This window comes from Vidua chalybeata, chromosome 1 (genome assembly GCF_026979565.1).
Source record: "Vidua chalybeata isolate OUT-0048 chromosome 1, bVidCha1 merged haplotype, whole genome shotgun sequence".
NCBI lineage: Eukaryota > Metazoa > Chordata > Aves > Passeriformes > Viduidae > Vidua > Vidua chalybeata.
Window position 1 is genome coordinate 73,305,754 of NC_071530.1, and position 14,914 is coordinate 73,320,667.

The following is a 14,914-nucleotide window of genomic DNA, read 5'->3' on the forward strand; positions in this document are numbered from 1 at the left end:
ATCTTGATGGTTGTGACTGTGTAAACACACACAATTCAGTTAATGTTCCTAGAGGTCAATGTTGATAAAGATATTAAGGGTTATGCAAAAATTTTATAATAATTCTATTTTGAATTCTACAGCTTCTTTTTAGCACAACAAATTTATAACAGGAAGTTCTTTAGCAATATTAATGTAAAATTATTGAAAAAATATTTTAAGCCTTAATTAGAGCTTTGAAAAATTACAGCTTTAAGTCAAATATGCTTAGCTTTCATCTTTCTGCAAAAATGTTCAGCTGTGAAGTAATTTAGTTGATTTTCAGTGAACATTTTAATAGCAAACTTCTTATCATGTCAATCAGAACTTTCATGTTTTCTTTTATTTTAAGCAAAGAAAACACTCCAAATTAGTTCTGCTGGAAATATTGGCATTAAAAGGTGTGTTAAAAACTTGAACAAATGCAGTTAGTACTAAAAGGTTTCTCTTAAAATTTTCTAAAGTTATTGCTTGGGAAGAAACCAAGTAATTGGTAAGAAGTGCTTCATCTGAGCGCTTCTGAGATAGTATGGGATTCAGTGTTGAACTATTTATTTTCTGTGAAATTAAAAGAATTAACAAAACACTGGTAATTTTACATCATTTTCATCAGCGTCAACACTAATGCCCAATTGTGTTGGGTTTCTATACTATCCTGTCAAAGTAAGTGCAAAGTAGTATTGCTGATTTTATCAGACAGTCTGATAAAATGCATAAAATTGTACTACTATACTATAATAGTATCTGTTTCAGGATTATCTCACTATTTTATACAACTAGCTTTGTGTGGTTCAGACAGGGTAAATTAATTTCTCATTTTCTGACCTACGAGAAGGCACAGAGGTGTGTGCCTTAGCAGAATTCATCAAATGATCATGGTCTAACCCTGTGCTAAACTATAGTTTGAATGACAGTGGACAGTCTAACTTGGGTCTAAACAAGGCAGATATTAAGACCATAGATTTGTTCATTATTCAAGCATATGCTGACATTCTGTGTTGCTTTGAGTTCCAGGAACTGGAAAATTCTCAAAACTGAAGAGTAGCAAATTATTTAAATATTCTCTCCTTAATGAAACATTTTGTTGCAAAGAAAATTGATTTCATTTTTAAATACAATATTAACCATGTGCTCTTGAAACACTACTTTTAGATTCAAGTGAGTAAAAAAATATTTGTTAAAAGTTAATGGGCATCTTAGGTATACTTTTAAATCTTAATTTTCATCATCTGAAAAACATTCTGGTTTGCATTTTGCTTTTGTTTGCTACAGTGAACTTTTAGGAAAACATGTGCCTGACTGAAGAATGCAATCTGATAGATGACAGTTCATGGCAGGTACAAAACATTTTACAAAATACCAGATATTTTTATCTGATCCTGTTTTGTAAAGGAGACATTTTAGTGGAAGCAAAATGTGTTCCATCTGGCTCAAAGAAAAAATATATTAGGTAGTAAGGCTTAATGTAACATGCTTAATTCTGCTCACACAGGTGATCATTCTGCCATCTTTATCACTGACAGTGTTCAGTGGTGGATGCCTAAGAAAAGAGGAGACAGGGCAATTGCACAGTAATAGCTTCCCAGGTGCCAGTTCTGCAGATGTAAGCATTTTCTGACTTAAGAACTTCCTGGGGTCATTTCCCTGTTGCTGTTTTATTATCAATGGTAATTTTTTCCCTCACTGAATGTATCTAATTGTTTGGGTTGAAACTCCCAATGGTTTCAAAAGGGTTATGGCTCAAAGGCATGGTCAGAGAATTTACATAATAACTACACACACTTGCTTTGTATAAGTATGTCCTGGATTACTAGCAATAAAGACAGATTTAAACGAAAAAAAAAAAAAAAAAGGTGTCTACTTTTAACAAAACACCATCTTATTTGCTCAAAACTATAATCTAGAGCTAAGAATCAAAGAGCTGGTGTGACACAGTGCGCTGTTGCGACGCGACGAGCAGCGACAGCAGGGGCACGACCTTCCCCCCCATGAGCTCTGCTATTCCCAGTTATCGCTTAGTCCAGTGCAGGAACAGATAGCGACGACACAGGACTTGGGGTAAAACTGGATGGATTTATTAGGTCCATGACCTAGGACCCCAAGACAAAGCCCAGGGCGTCTGCAGAGGCTTTTATAGGGGGAGTGGTATAGGGCAACCAACCAATGAGGGCATGGCAGGGGAGGAATCTAGGGTAGGACTAACATTCTATAAACCTATCAGGGAGAGCAGGGGAGGGGGATAATACAAAGTAACAAATGTGGTATTGAATACTACAAGATAGACAAGGAACACTCTGGAAAAAGGGGTAGGGATAGGGAGGATTGACAACTTGGGAGGGAGGAAGTTCAGAAAGGGTTTGGGGAGATTGGTAACTCTGGAGGGGAGGAGATTAGGGAGGAGAATAGTGGGCAAACACAAACTTAAAGCAAAAACCACACCACAGCACTGGTGCATATTTTGCTATAATTTGAATTTCTTTTACCTGACAAGACTCTTCTGGGAAGGAGAATTCTAGTAATCTTTCCTATATAGTCTCTGTGGAATCCAGGGCAAAATGGAAATGGGGACATTTAGCTGGAAGATTTCTGAATACAAAATAAATGGCAAAGTTTTAAGGGCACAGGCATTTGAATACTATAATCAAAATGTCATTTAATGCAAATTCCAAAAGTAGCATCAACACAGAATTATAAACTTGACAATGAAGTGCCTTTCATGAATAAACAGTTAAAGAAAGGTTAGGATATTGCCAATTCTATCATGCTTCTGTTTGCTCTTCAGAGTTCCTGCTATTCCAATTTGGTGTAAAGTAGATAGTGTTATAAACCACTTTTTTTTTAGCTACAGTCACTAGTTTTCAGTTCTCTGCAGATATTCAAATATGTCATTGTTCTCTTAAAATGGAGAAATAGCTATCCATGTAAAAACACACACTCAGAAAACTACACTTAGCCATTAAAAGAATATTCAGTCCTATTATTTTAAGTGGGAAGTGAAAGGGATTTTCTTTTTAAGCTTGATAAAGTGTGTATTTTAATATTGGAAAAGTTAAGTAGACCCGTCTTAATTTTCTGACAATATATTCACTGACAAAGGGCAACATTAAATTTCATCTGTGCTGAATTTTGCTTACTGGAGCAAAAGATAAAAATAAATTAATCATAGAATCATTTAAGTTGAAAAAGACCATTAAGATCATAAAATTCAATCATTAACCTAGCACTGCCAAGTCCACCACTAAACCATATCCCCAAGTGCCACATCTACACATATTTTAAACGTCTCCAGAGATGGTGAATCTGCTGCTTTCCTGGGCAATCTGTTACAGTTCTTGGCAATCTTTTTGGTGAAGAAATTTTTCCTAATATCCAATCTATACCCTCCCTGGTACAACATGAGGCCATTTCCTCTTGTCCTGCCAGTTGTTCCTTTGAAGAAGAGATCAATAACCATGTTGTTACAACCTCGTTTCAGGCAGTTGTAGAGAGTGATATGGTCTCCCCTAAGAGAAACCATTTTTCTCCGGGGTGAACACCCCCAGCTCCTTCTGCTGCTTCTTATCAGACTTGTGCTCCACACCCTTCACCAGCTCTGTTGCTCTTCTCTAGACTGCCTCCAGAATCTCAGTGTCTTTCTTGTGATGAGGGGCCCAGAACTCAACACAAGATTTGAGTTGTGACCTCACAAGTGCTGAGTACAGGGGGACAGTCACTGCCCTGGTCCTGTGGGCCACACTATTTCTGGTTCAAACCAGGATGCTTTTGCCTTTCTTGGCCACTTGGACACATGTTGGATCATGTTCAGCTGGCTGTTGAAAAATATTTGTATCAAAACTTATTTTGATAAATTTCAAGTTGAACAAAAAACCCACAAGCTTACATGAAAATGTTTTACAGCCTGCTATTTGATGTTGTTTAAAGAGGTTTCAAGGTTCATGAAGTGATTGAAGCATTTTGAATAAGTCTGAACAGCTTAAAAATAATTAAATTTTAAGCTTTACATACATCTACAGCTTTCCATTTTCTTGAAGAAAACAAAAAAACTGAGAAGCGAGATTTTTGTTGTCCATCCTTGTGTAAGGTTCATGGCTCTTCTGCTTAAATATTACAAACCATGCTTCTGTTTGAAGATGGATGTGGTATCTGCAGTTACTGGATGGCATTACATTAATCAGAAGATAGAAAACTGTATTTTTCCACCAATCGCATATATTACTCTGGAGACAGGTTACAGGAAATATGTTTTGACAGTGATGAGACTATGGAATTCACCTTTCTCATAACACATTCAGCTTGGCCACTCAGTCCTCATCTTGCCATATTCTTATCTTGTTTTGCTTTTGTTGAACACTTTCAACTCCTCCAGCATGCTCGTGAATGTGATTTTACTTTCATGCAGCTAGACAGAGCACAGAGGTCCCATGCAAACAGGAAAATGCAGTTTAGATACTCACAGAGCTTGTGTGATAAATGGATAAGAGAACCTTGAAGTCCTTGATATATGTTTTATGAACTGATGCTCATTAAAACTTGGTCTAACAAGAAAATGTTTATCTTTCCTCATGCTTTAAATACACATTCATATCACAATGCTTTGTTGAAGATTTGTCATAAGACAAATTTATTATTACTATGTCTTTATTATTTTTTCTTCTCTAGTTGCATGATTCAGCTTCTTTAAAATGTAGTAGTTGCCCATGCAGCTTATATCAACATCTTCAGTCTTTAAAAAAATAATTATAATTGGTGTCCAAGAAACTGATAATTCTTACAAAGATTGTCTTTGATACTGATTATTTAAGACAATTTCCAACATAAATTTACCATGGAATCACAGTTGCAGAGTCTTAGAATTGTACAATAACTTGAAAAACACCATTAGAATTACTGAGTGTAACCATTGACCTAACACTGTCACGTCCATCACTAAACCATAACCCTAAGTGTCACACCTACATACTTTTAAAATTCTTCTAGGGATAGTGACTCAAACACTTCCCTGAATAACTTCTTCCCATCCTTGACAGTCCTTTCATTGTGGACTTTAGTTCTAACTAAGCCAATCTAAATTTCCCTTTGATACAACTCTTAATTCTTTTCTTCTTGTCCTATTACTTGTTCCTTGGGAGAAGAGAAAGACCTCCCCCCTCCTACTACAACCTCCTTTCAGGTAGTTATAGAGCATTATAAGGTCTCCTTTTCACCGGGTTAAATACTTCCAGTTTCCTCAGCCACTCCCCATCAGACTTGTGCTACAGACCCTTCACCAAGTTTTTTGCTCTTCTCTGGACATGCTCCAGTAACTCAGGGTCTTTTTTGTAGCGAGGGGCCCAAAACCGGACACAGTACTTGAGTCCTCACCAGTGCCGAGTACAGAAGGACAATCACTGCCCTAGTCCTGCTGGCTGCATTATTTTTGATACAAACCAGGATGCCATTAGTCTTCTTGAGCCACCCAGGCACATGCTGACTCATGTTCAGCCTTCTGTCAACCAGCAAGCGCAGGTCCCTCTCCACCAGGCAGTTTTCTAGCCACTCTTCCCCAAGCCTGCAGTGTTGCACAGAGTTGTTGCGGCCCAAATGCAGGACACAGCTATTTTGCCTTGTTCAACCTCATACAGTTGGCCTCAGCCCATCACTCCATCCTGACATTTCTATATAGCCTTCCTACCCTCAACACTCCCACCCAGCCTAGTGTCAGACTGCCTGAAGGTGCATTCAGTCCCCTCATTCAGATCATAAAGGCATTAAATAGGACTGGCCCCAGTACTGAGCCCTGGGGAGCACCACTTATGACTAGTCACCAACTGGATTTAACTCCATTCACCATAACTTCCTGGACACAACTATCCAGCCAGATTTTCGCCCAGTAAAGAATATGCCTGTCCAAAACCCAAGCAGCCGGTTTCTCTGACAGAGGACTATGGGAAATGGTGCTAAAGGCTTTATTAAATCATAGGCAGACAACTTCTCAGCCTTTCCCTCCTCTCCTAAGAGGGTCATTCTGTCATAGAAGAAGACAAGTTTAGTCAAGCAGGACCTGCCTTTGAAAAACCCATGCTGGCTGGGTCTGATCCCCTGGTGTCTTGTACATTTCATGTAATGGTACTCAAGTTGATCAGATGCATGACCATCCCCAGCACCAAGGTCAGGCTGACAAGCCTGTAGTTCTCTGGATCCTCTGACACTTCCTATAGATGGGCATCACATTTGCTAACCTCCAGCTGTCTGGAACCTCTCCAGTTAGCCAGGGCTGCTGGAAAATGACTGAAAGTGACTCAGTGATCACTTCTATCATCTCCTGCCTGATCCCCATCCAGCCTGGCCTATGGGGTTAACTAAAACTTTAATGACTTTAAATTAAGAAAAGGTTTAGATTGGCTATCTGGGAGAAATTCTTTACTGTATGGGTAAGGGTAGTGAGGCTGTCTCCTCATCTAATCGGGAGGATGCCCTGATTAGATGTGAATTCCCTATGCCTGGAGGTATTCAAGGATTTGAGCAGCCTGGGCTAGTGGAAGGAGCAGGGATGGCAGGAAGGTTGAACTATATCATCTTTAAGTTCTCTTCCAACACAAACCATTGTAGAAGTCCCTGAAATTCTACCTAAGTATGCCTTTGAAATTTTTCTTTTACTAGTAGAGGGTTTTTATCTAAATCTAAACGATTTAAGTACTTAGTTACAATTGACACATATTGACAATCATATTTATGAAGTTTATTTAAAAATATTTTCCCTAATAATTTTAATTGGTAACACTTCATGGTCTTTTCTTGATGTTTGTACTTTGCTAGTATGTTCTAAAGATGGTATTTTATATTTTGATTTTTTCATTCATTATTTAGAACAGAGTTTTATGTAGAGTTTAAAGAACAATAGAAATAATGGCATGCCTTGAAGCCTGATTTGAAGATGATGGAGTCCTCAGTGAAACTATAATCAATTATATCCTGTGCCCTCTTTCCAGCTAACTCACAGCCTAGATATTGCTGACAGCATTTGCCCAAAGTTATCATACTGCAGGTCAGGAGCTTATATAATTAATACATCTAGTTTTATTCAACTTTTCAAAATGTATGGAGTAGTAGTGCATTTTTTCATATTCTGCTGGATAGCTAAAAGGAGTAGATCTTGGCTTTGGAAAAGAATTCTTCTGTCATTACTGAAATAGGAAAGATCACTAATAAAACATTGTCAGTATTTCACCTGAGGACACAATTTAGAAACTTTTAATAAATGCAGCAGAATATGAGAAAATATGGTGGCTGCATTTTTTGTTCATATATGAATTTCACAAAAAAATAGGCTGAAAGGAAGTAATTAATTACAATATATATGTTAAGGGTGAATCAGTATCAACCTGTCACTGACTAGGCAAGACTGCTGTACATGAAGCACTAGAATTCCACAAAATCAAACTAATCAAAAAGTGTCTGCTTTATTGTAATGTGGTACATTAACTTGCAAAAAAAACCATCACTGAATAATTCAGTACTTCTATGCTGAAAAGAGAACAATAATAATTTGCTTACATTGGAGTGAAGACACACAACAACTCTTCATCACTGGTTTCAGTTCTACTTCCATTTTGCTGAGAGAGAAGTGGATGCTCATTGAATTGTCAGAAGCCATATATAAAGACCATGGCAGCACCAGGAACAGGACACATTTTCAAGCTCACAATATGGTTCAGGCTGCATGCAATCGAATTTATTGACATCAAACTATCAGGCAATAAATACAACATAAAGCTAAAACACATTCCAGCTAAAAGCCAAGGAGTGTTTAAAATAATTCTGGCTGCAATTTTAAACATTAAGTCTGTTTCAATTATTAATATCAATTAATAGATTAACTATGCTTTAATTCCAAATGGAACATGCTAAGCCTATCTAGAACATTTATTCAAATGGGTGTACCTAATTGAACCAGTATACCAGTATTGGCACAGATCCAGGCTCCAAGTGTATGGAATTCAGAGATGGTGAACTGAGTAAGAGTGCTTTGTGTATTCAGACAAAACTTAATAGCAGCATTTGAGAATTTGTTCAAAGCTCTGGGTGCTCAACATCTGCAACTTAAGAGTTGTTAGATCCTCTTCCCTTCTTCTAGAGGTATCTGAGCAACAGCATCATACATTCCTATTGAGCCACATGACTGACATGTGAAGAAGAGTCATTGAGTCCTTCTAAACCTTCCCTGAGGGGAAGAAATATTTCTGCATAAAATATTTAAAAGCTCTCCAGGATGATGGCTGTGGCGTTCACATAAATTGGGAATCCCTGGATTTAGTAGAAGATTAAGAGAACTGAAGCAAACCCAAAGAATATCTGCCCCATCTTCACAAGCACACATACTAGAGTGCAACATGGTCTGGTGGTTGAGAAGCTACCCTATAAGGGATGTATGTGTTCAAACATCCTCAGATTGAAACCATTTTCCCACATTCTTGGCAAACACAGCAAATCTCAGTGATAAAAGGGAACAAAGCCATTTTAGAATACTTGGGAGGAATCTTGATAAGAAATAAAGTATTTTATTTGTAGTTCATAAACCTGCATGATTTCAGTTCAGTTTTATGAACTTGATTGGTTTATGCAGAGAATGTAACAAATACTACTTTCATGCAGTCTATTTTTCAAGAGCAATGACAATAAAATGCAAGTTGATGGAGGCATCTCAAAGTCATTAAACTGTCAGCCCTCTCCAAAATAAAAATTTTCAAGTGCATTGTTATTATTTTTCATGTGCTTATCAGTGAAATGAAACTTGCATTTGATTACAGACAATGCACTTATTGTGAGGTTTTCTGGTTGTTTTTCTTTTTTATTTTCAGCTGGATGAATTTTTACAAGTGTCCTGTTCTTTTACTGCTTGACTTAGTGTAATGTCATTAAATGGAATGAGATCATAACCATAACCTTTTGAGATTTCAGAAGAGTGGAGTCAGGAACCTTTTGTTTATATTTAGAAATCCTATTATGGAACACACCACTGACATCATGACTAGACATGTTTAGATATCAGTGACATATAATGATATGTCAGGAATGTTCATGTAGCCAGTTCATGAAATTTATAATTTGATAGAGGCAGTATGCTTATGACTGAGTTCTTTCAGGAGATTCCCATAGTATTAGAACTTGAGCCTTAAATCACCACTGTACTTTGAAATATGCCGTGACATATACCGTTATGTCAATAATTGGTGACCATTCGGATCTGAGACCATTACACGCTTACCTTATATGTGTGTAAAGCATTGCTGGTACAATGTCCATAACAGTAATGACTAAAAAAGGCTTTGCTTATATTTTTATTTTCAGACATCCAGGGTTGTGGGCTTACATGGTATTTGCAAAGTGTTTCTTGCAGGCCACAAACAAACTAAGAAGTGGCTTAAGAAGTGATATTTCCTCAAGAATCCTGAATTACTTAGGGCTTAGAAATGTCATATTCAATTGCCATGGATAATTTAAAATAATAAAAAGTGGACATATTTATAGAAAAGTTATGAAGTAGGAATTCTTTCTCAAGCTGTAACTTTTTAAATCACTGATATGAAGATATGCAATAGCCAGAGAGATTACTGTGCTTAGCCTATAATTTTCTAACAAAATCTGTGTGTCTGTCTGAATAATCAATTTGTCCAGTCATTAGTTCCTGTAACGCTTGAATAGCAAATTTTACACACAAAGAAAAAAGGAAAAATAAAAGAATAAAAGGTGAAGTTCTTTTAGATTTGATGTTAATTACTAGGAAGTGATAGTTCACAATCCTTAGATAGAAAAAAAAATAAAAATAATAAACTTCAAGAAGGTGGACTTTAATAAAACTCAAAATGCTCAGAAACAAATTTAGTGAAATATTAGTTAAGAAGAGACAGCCGAATCCTGAAGAGATAAATACTAAGGGCAGAAGTGCAGACTATCCAATTACAGAGGAAGAACAGGAAATATATTGAGAGATCAAATTACTTAAACCATGAAAGAGATCATGTAGACTATGGAAACTAGGTCAGATAGAAACTTGGAAAGATAGGACAAGTAGCTCACATAGATACAAACAACACCAGAACTTTTATAGCTTAAAATACAACCAGGAAGTAACATGCAAGAGTGTTGAGGAATAATTCTGCAAGTATATTTAACGAAAAAGAAAGCCAGGGGTGGAAATAGTCTATCAACAGGTGAAAATTACCTTGTCTTTCCATCAGCATTCCCTGAAATACTCAACCAAAGGCATAGCTGATGTCACTGACAAGGTCTTACTGCCAAACTGAGAAATAATAAGCTGGACCATACTTGAAAAATATGAATATGATAAAATATTTTGACCCTGATGTTATATACTTTAAATGGCTTTAAGAGCCAATAAAAGTAATGTCAGAATTTTTTGTCGTTATTTCTGAGAGCACATGAAAAATTAATGAAGTTTCAGAAGACTGGAAAAAGAAAAATATAACAATGTTTTTAAGACTGCTGTGGTTTAACCCCCAATGGCAAATATGAACCACACAGCTGCTCTCTCATTCCCATCTCCTTCCCTAGAGTGGGATGGGGGAGACAGTCAGAAGAGCGAAAGTGAGAAAACTTGTAGGTTGAATTAAAGGCAGCTTAATAGGACAGAAAAGAAGAAATATAATGGTTATAATGATGATGATAAAATAATTAGAATATACAAAACAAGTGATGCACAATGCAATTGCACATGACTCTCCAAGGTGATGCCAGTCTGTTCCCGAACAGTGGCCTCCAGCCAGCTTTCCCCTGAGTTATATACTGAGCATGACATCATACAGAATGGAATATCCCTTCGACCAGTTTGGGTCAGCTGTCCTGGCTGTGTTCTATCTTGCAGGCCATGAGAAGCTGAAAATTCTTTAACTTTGTATAAACACTACTTAGCAATAACAAAAAACATCCCTTTGTTACCAGCACTATTCTTCTATTAAAGCTGAAACACAAGAAATTTGTTACAAATATTCATTTTATTTGTTTCTCTCTCCATGGTGAGAAAAACCCCCACTTGTCTGAGTGAATTGTAACATCTTTCTTAATGCAGATCAATCAGGAAAAAGGATTAGGTGGTTTTGACTCATTATTGGGTTCTACCTGTTTCTGCTGCTCTTCTCATGATAGCCCTGCTTCTTTATCCCTCACTAAATGAGCTGCAGTACTTGTCATCTCAGTTGAAGCATCTGCAGTATTTGTCATTTTGTTGTCACATCCAGAGACCATCTCTTCCCCTTGAGGGTGCTGAGAAGTGTTGAACAATGCTTGGGCCTGGGCCAGGCCTGGGCCAGGCCCCAGTGTCTTGCAGTGATTTGGGTTTCTCTGGAATTGCCAGGGTGATTGCATACTTTTTCCAAATATTTTACTGATTTTTCCAAATTCTGCACTTTTTCAGGGGTGGAGTTCCAGAACATTGGAGGTACCCACATTTCTAGGTACTTGCCTATAGTATCCCACACACCCTGCCACTCATCCAGCCTCAAGGCAGATCTCTGGATGTATTAATAAATAGTTGTTTAACCTTAAACAAGATCTGGAACACATTCACAACAGGTAGCAATAGGAACATGCTAGTTTGAACATCCCAAAGAGAATCAAAATTCTCAAGAGCTATCATAATTAGCCTGGAGGAGAAGGAGGGGAAGATGGAAATGTCTCCTGCATGGATTGCATCTCCAAGGAGAAAAGGAAAAGCAAAAATATATAATTATTAATATTTTCCAATAGATGGCTCCCAAAGTACAGAGATGATGACTATGATGAGTACAACTATCAGATTAGTTTCACGACCAGCAATTCTTTAGTATCATTAGGCAGTGCTACAAAGTTGAACAACATAATAACCTTAGCCCAGCTCTCATGGATGATAAACAGCATGATGGGCAACATGTACTACAAGGAAGATATTACACAAGGCAAGTGAAAGCACAAGCACACCAAATTTGAGAGCAAATAAATCAACATTGTGACCAACAATTTTTAAACTAATGAAATAAGTGTCTATAACAAATGTATTGTTATGTGTTCTAGTTAGATTTGCTTTTATGTCAACCCATCATACCCCACATTGGGCAACAAAAATGATTGTCATGGTTTAACTGCAGCTGACAACTAAGCATCACAGAGCTCACTCCCCACCTTCACAGTAGGATGCAGTAGAGAATTGGAAAAGATTTTAAAAGATAACAACGTAACAGCTAAATTGGATTTAATGTTTTATGTGTAGTAGAGAATCAAAATATAGTATATTGTTGCCTTAGTAAGACGGCTAACACAGTTTCACATATTTTTGTAATTAAGCTTTACAGGTGTGGTATAGATGAGACTACCAGTGTTACAGTGAAACTGGTCACAAAATGGCATTGTTAGAGAAACTGTCAATGGTAGGAGATTTACTCAAAGCTTCTCAGTGAATCCCACTTGAATTCTAGTTTATACTTCATTCATATCCTGGGTGATGGAACAGAAAGTACGCTTATTGTGTTGTTCTGGTATAAACTGCAAGATTACTGGGAGTCTGTATTATAATATTTTCAAAAACAAGGGAAAATTATTTTTTAAATGAATTATCCAATTCAATAAAGGCAATTGCAGTCTTCTGCTTTTGGATTGTAATTTCAGGTACATGAATACAGAGATAGAGGTTCTACATGAGTTGATTAAATAGCAACTCAATATCAAAGGATCTGAGGATAATCCTCTGCAGATCATAAGCCACACATCAATCAGTGGTGTCATGCTGCTGTTAAGTAGAGCATTGCACATCACACTGGGATATGTAAATGAAGTACAGCTCACACAAGATGCTAGGTAATTCTTCTGCTTTGTTCTTCATGCATGAAACCGTAGCTGGAATATAGTAACCTCTTCTGAGGAGCCTTTAGAACCATCAAGAAAGCTACACACCAACAACTCAAGTAGTTCAGAGGAGAAAAATAAATATAATCAGAGGTATGGATAGTTTTAATAGAGGAGGGAAATGCTACAATTTGGCATTGGTTGTCTGAAAGAATACCAAAGATTTAAGAATAATTAAATATGTAAAATACTGATTGAAAGTGAATAGTTGTCAGTTCTCAGTGACAGAGATAATATGACAATACATAATTAATTGGTTTAAATAACATTTTAATTTGCACACTGAAATAATAAATATAAAAATATATTAAAATAGCCCAGTTTCAGAGTCTGTGAAGTCTCCATTTTAGGAAATCTTTCTGAACTGGAAAACATCTTGCACATAACTATACTTTATATGTTGAGTCAAAAAGGTAAACCTAAGACTTCTGAGATCCTTTCCAACTCAGTTCTGTAATTCTGTACTGACTAATTTAAATACTGGGAGTTTATAATATTTTTATCTATTTTTATTATACAAATTACCATAAAGAAAGAAGTGTTAGACAAAATTTCTGGTATAATTACAACACTCAAAGAAAAAGAGAAACTGACTGTTATTTCCCCAAAGAGCAGGTTTTTAAGTTGCCTAATTGATCTAGGTTTGCAAAGACTTATAATTAAATCTTAGGGCAAATATATGCATTCAAATCCTGTTAGAAAATAATGGGATTCAGATGTATAATTTCTCAACTCCTACACACAGCTTTGAAAATACCCTGAAGTCTAAACAAAAAGGTACCCACAGTGACAAAAGCAGAGTTTAAAAACAAACATTAAACAGTTTTATATCTGTTCACAAAACAAAATGCCACATTTCATAAAGACCTGCTTTAGATGTAGAAAGAAGGGGGGCTACTTTCATATCTGAGACTCTTTCTCAACTCTGCTTTCATATCTGAGACTCTTTTTTCAGTAAGCTGAATCTGCCCTGAAGTACATGATACAAACCTTAGCAATCACTCTTCTGTTCAGTGGGAGACCTAGCCCACCTCTGGTTGTTAATTAAAATGATTGATTAGGTCTGTTTAGCATAAAATAAATTTCAGTACTGTAGGAAAAAAATGAAATATCAAAAAATGTCACTGCTTTTGTAGTATCATGGTTCTCTGATTTAACTGATCTCATATATACTGTTGAATGGCATGAAGCCATAGAAATTAATCTTAAGTGTTTAAGCAATGTGGTATTTACATTAATTAAATGAGCTAATTAAACAAACAATTAAAAGCTTGTAATATTACAAGTAATTGTATAATAGGCATTTTTTGAAGTTTGCTTATAAGTCTACATTTTAGGCATTTTAATGAGTTTCCTAAATATACTGCCATATTATATAAATTAGAATCAAATTGAAAATATGGAAAAAGCCCTGGACAACACTAATTCAATCTTCTTAAGCATTTATGAGCAGCTTAAAATAGTTCTTATTGATTTACCTGATTATATCTGCTACTTAAACTAAATGGAATACTTCATTGCAGCCTGAATTGCAGGTTTTATTGGCAGTTATAATACAAAATGTTATGTAGATAATTGGTAGTTATAAACTGTTGATACAATAAGACTTAAAAATATTATATATGGCTTTTTTTAAAGCTTTGAGGTTTGAAAACCACTTTATTTGGGTCACAATATTGAATATTACAGCACAATTATGAATGTTTTATCATAGAGTTTTAAGCTTTCATCTTAGCCCTTTGATCATTTTAAATCAACAAGGGATTCATTACATCATGTAAAAAAAATCTGTTTGTGCATCTTTTATGTCATGGGAAAGGGGTCATAGCTCTGTGTGCTAATGAAGAAATTATAAGATATTGATTTGAGGAAAAAAAACAAGCTCTGACTAATCTTTCTTCCTCAGCTAACTCACTTTCCTCTTACCTCTGCACTGCCTCATATGTATTTGGAATAAAGAGAACCTATTTGTATTCTTTTTTCCTTTGGAAATTGAACAAGTGGCTTGTGTTGGCATGATGTA